The sequence below is a fragment of the Chenopodium album genome, chromosome 5 (assembly GCF_948465745.1).
Source record: "Chenopodium album chromosome 5, dcCheAlbu1.1, whole genome shotgun sequence".
Lineage (NCBI taxonomy): Eukaryota > Viridiplantae > Streptophyta > Magnoliopsida > Caryophyllales > Amaranthaceae > Chenopodium > Chenopodium album.
The window spans coordinates 55,788,972-55,793,172 of NC_137838.1; the positions used below are offsets into that span (position 1 = coordinate 55,788,972).

General features: G+C 37.8%; 1 non-coding gene across 1 annotated transcript; it reads left to right on the plus strand.

Moving 5' to 3' along the window:
- The first annotated feature begins 2,165 nt into the window (after positions 1 to 2,165).
- Positions 2,166 to 2,271, plus strand: LOC145633507 (small nucleolar RNA R71). The gene has a single exon (XR_014112829.1). It is a non-coding gene; the product is annotated as a small nucleolar RNA R71 (small nucleolar RNA).
- Positions 2,272 to 4,201: the final 1,930 nt, after the last annotated feature.

Consider the following 4,201-nt stretch of genomic DNA (forward strand, 5'->3'; position numbering starts at 1 on the left):
AACACTGAAACATTTCTCCTCAGTCATGGAGCTTTTAGGGGCATTATTCAGATTAAAAATCACTTTATCGTCCCCTACTGATAGTTTTAACTTACCACTTCTTACATCTATGACTGCTCCTGCAGTGTTAAGGAATGGTCTACCCAAAATAATTGGGGTTTGCATATCCTCAGCCATATCAAGAACAACAAAATCCACAGGTATATAAAATTTACCTACTCTAACAGGGACATCCTCTAAAACACCTAAGGGGTATTTGAAAGAACGGTCAGCCATTTGTAGAGTTATATTGGTAGCTTTTAACTTACCCATATTCAACTTAGAACATACAGATAATGGCATGACGCTAACACTAGCACCCAAATCACATAATGCATTATCAATCAAGAGATTGCCAATATGACAAGGGATAGAAAAACTACCCGGATCTTTTAATTTAGGTGGAGACTTATTTTGAAGTACGGCACTACACTCTGCAGTGAAAGCTACTGTCTCTACCTCACTAATAGACCTTTTTCTCATCAATATTTCTTTCATAAATTTTGCATACGAGGGGATTTGTGTGATTAATTCAGTAAAGGGGACTGTTACCTTCAAATCTTGACAGGGTAAAGTCGTATCCCCTAATCAAAAATAATTACTTAAATCACTAACTAAGGTAGATAGGGAAGTAGGGTCGATCTCCACAGGGAAACAAGTCTTTTTATAATTAAGTAAAAGACTAAACTACTAAGGTTGAGAATGGGAAGAAAACAATATATGAAAGGATCTAGGGCATAGGTTCACCAATAAATAATACTCCAAGGTAGAACATAGTAATCAATCATTGACATTGCATAAATAACATGATTAACAGACTCTCGCAATTTATTAATCAACATAAATCTAACAGGCTCTCGCAATTTACTAGATCTAAGTTCTTATTGAAAATAACCTTCAATATTAAATTAACATCTGCTCGATTCATCAATTTAATATTGCTATACTTTTACAAGCCGCAATTGTAAAACATTAAAACAATCCAATAAGAAATTATCATGCAATACCAATAATCAATAATAGTCAATCATCAATGCATCAATTAACCAGATTGTAAAAGGCTCTCGCTACGTATTACAATCACACAATTAATTTACCGGTATTCAATTTCATCTCTCGAATCTTGACTTAACCATTTATAAATTAACTTGCCTATTGAAACTAGACCTAAACATTAATTCTCATCTCTCGATTCTTGAATCAATATTGCCAAACTCCTGCATAAAAGATAGGCCTAATCTAGTCACAGAGCATTAAATCAATCAATAGGAAATTAATCTAGCACTGATAATCAACAACAATAATTTACCCCTTCATATTATTTATTAGATCCCCATAAACCCTAGAAATTAAACTACTCACACACATTAAAAACTAAACTAATCAAAGTAATAAAATAAATCATGGTGAAAGGAATAAAATAAATAACTAAGATTAAGGGAAGAGAAATCGTTACCAAAATAAATCTGGAATTAATGAAAGAATTAAGAACAAAGGTTTAGAGAGAGATTAAGAGAGAGAGAGAAAACTAAGTAGAGAGAGAAATTCTAAGAAAGAAGATACTAAAATTAAGACTCTAACACTAATCTCGCGCCTGGCCGGGCGCGTCACCGGGCGCCAGACTAAGCTTCTCCCGCCCGGCCGGGCGCGCCTCCGGGCGCCTGCCTCTTTGGCCGGGCAGCTCATTTGGGCCACTATTTGGACTTCGATTGGGCTCCAATTCTTCGGGCCAATCTGGGTTTCCTCTTTGGGTCTTGAATACTCGGTCCAAATGCCCCGGTATCACCTATACCGAGCCCTTAATCACCGGTTCGATGGCTCTAACCGGCCCTGGGCTATAAACTCTGGTCGTGCTTCTCCAATGCTCGTGATTGCTCCAAAATATCTCGGGAAAATACTCCAAAATGTGTAAATCCCTGCAAAAGTCAACCAAATCTACGAAAACACAAGAAAACACCAATTAGTAATAAAAGTAGCTCTAAAGAGCCACAAACACTACTAATTATGACCAAGGGACGGGGGTAAAATAATATATAAAATAGACACATCAGGCTCCGACATCTAAACTTGCTCTTCCATGAGAACTCAACCCACCATAGAAGATTTGTATGATTTGATAGGTAGGAATCCCATGGTGAGGACACTCTCTTTGATACTCCTTGTATCTCTCTCATGAATCATAGAGACTCTCACTAGGCCCTTGCTTGAAAATTTGAATCAAAGTTCTTGATTCCGCCGTCTTCTATGTGGGAAAAAGCGAAATAAGAAAGCCTTTGTAACCTCATCCCATGTTCTTAAGGAGCTTGGTTTGACCTCTTTGTCCAACCACTCTAGAGCTCTTCCAATGAGAGAGAAGGGAAACAACTTGAGTCTTATGTACTCTTGAGCAACTCCGGTTACCACAATAGTATTGCAATATTTCTCAAAATCTTTGAGATGATTGAGAGGATTTTCACTCTTTGTACCTCCAAATTGCTTCCTCTCAACTAAAGTAATCATGGCCGGTTTAATTTCAAAATCATGATCCGGAAGCATCAATGGAACAATTCCACTCTCATACTTGTAAGCTCCTAGAGTGCCTAATTCCTTCAATGTCAACCTTTGAGCTTCTCCCATGTTCACTTGCACACACAATTCTCAAACAAAAATTATTAGTAGCACGGCTACAAATGTAGCCTAAAAGAAAATCTTTTTGTATTCTTTTTTCAATAAGATGGAATAGACTCAACAACAATACACAATCAAGACACCATTCCCCGGCAACGGCGTCATTTTGACGAGCGGTGAAACGGTAGGTCGTTGGGCTACCTCCCCCGATCAATCAAACAAAATTTATATACTTAACTAACCCCTATACGAGTATAGTAGCAAGTCAAGGTCGAACCCAAGGGAATGGTAATTGAGAGTCTATTGTCTTACGCTAAGCTATTCCGAAGTCTAGAGCGGGGTTGTAAGGCTAAACTAGGGCTAATCACAATTAAATACTTGTAAATCAAAAATAACAAACACTAGGGCTAGAATCCACATGCATTCATAATGAAAATCGACTAATTTGGGAGGTCAATCAATTAAGTCAAGAAATGTGAGGGAAAATCGATATTGCAACCAAAAGAGCATATCAAGCTATTCTTCTAGAGGTCTAACTAGCGCCAACTACGATAAACTCTAGCTAGGAAACGTCATAAGATACCTCAATCGTGTAAATGCAAGCCACAAATCAATGGTCCATATCAATGTCAACTTACAATGCAATCTAGTGTGAATAACTAGGGTGATCAAGCCTAAATCAAGCACACACATGCACAAAATCAATCAACCGATTTAATCACATTATCAACTCAATCAATTTCCCTAAATTAATTTCAATTCATTACTAATACATGCTTCACCATTACCCTAGCAATCAAACTACTCACAATCCATTAAGAACATCAAGATCAAAGTTAAACTAATCAACAAATTCATATTCATCAATTGAAATCAACAAATTCAAACTAAATCAATCAAACTATCAACAAACTTAATCAATCAACAAAAACAAATGAAATCAAACATAAGATTGTATTAAAGAGTAAAGAATTCTTACAAACTTGATAGAAATCAAATCAAAATGTAGCAATCTTCAATCATCAATCATCAAACCCAAAGTTTCTCTCTCTAAAAATCTAAGAAAAAGTGTTTTCTCTCTCCTCCCAAAATTCTCTCTAAAACCAATTCTAATCTAAGCTAATGAAAATCTCATAATGATCCAAAAAATATAAGGAAACAACTATATATACAAAGGAGAAGTTGGTTATGACGTCCAAAAATAGACCCACGCCGGTGCGGTCGCACGTAGGAGAGAGAAGGGGCGCACGGGCGCAATACCCACAAGGGTGCGCCCGCACGCGCCAGATGTGCGGCCGCACAACTCCCCTGTGCGCCCGCACCTACATGGGTATTCCCTTCCCCTTCTTCATCCTTGCTCATCCGGTGCACATGACCTTTGGTGATGGTGATGAACAACGAAGTAGGCAGCAAGTTATGGCCATTTTGGTGGGCACAAGGCATAGATGGTGTCCACACCGCTTGCGTGCACCGGTCTTGAAACTTGCTCTCCGAGTTCTTCTTGACTTGAAGCTCAAAACACTAGCACAAGGCATCAAAAGCAATGATAATCGTT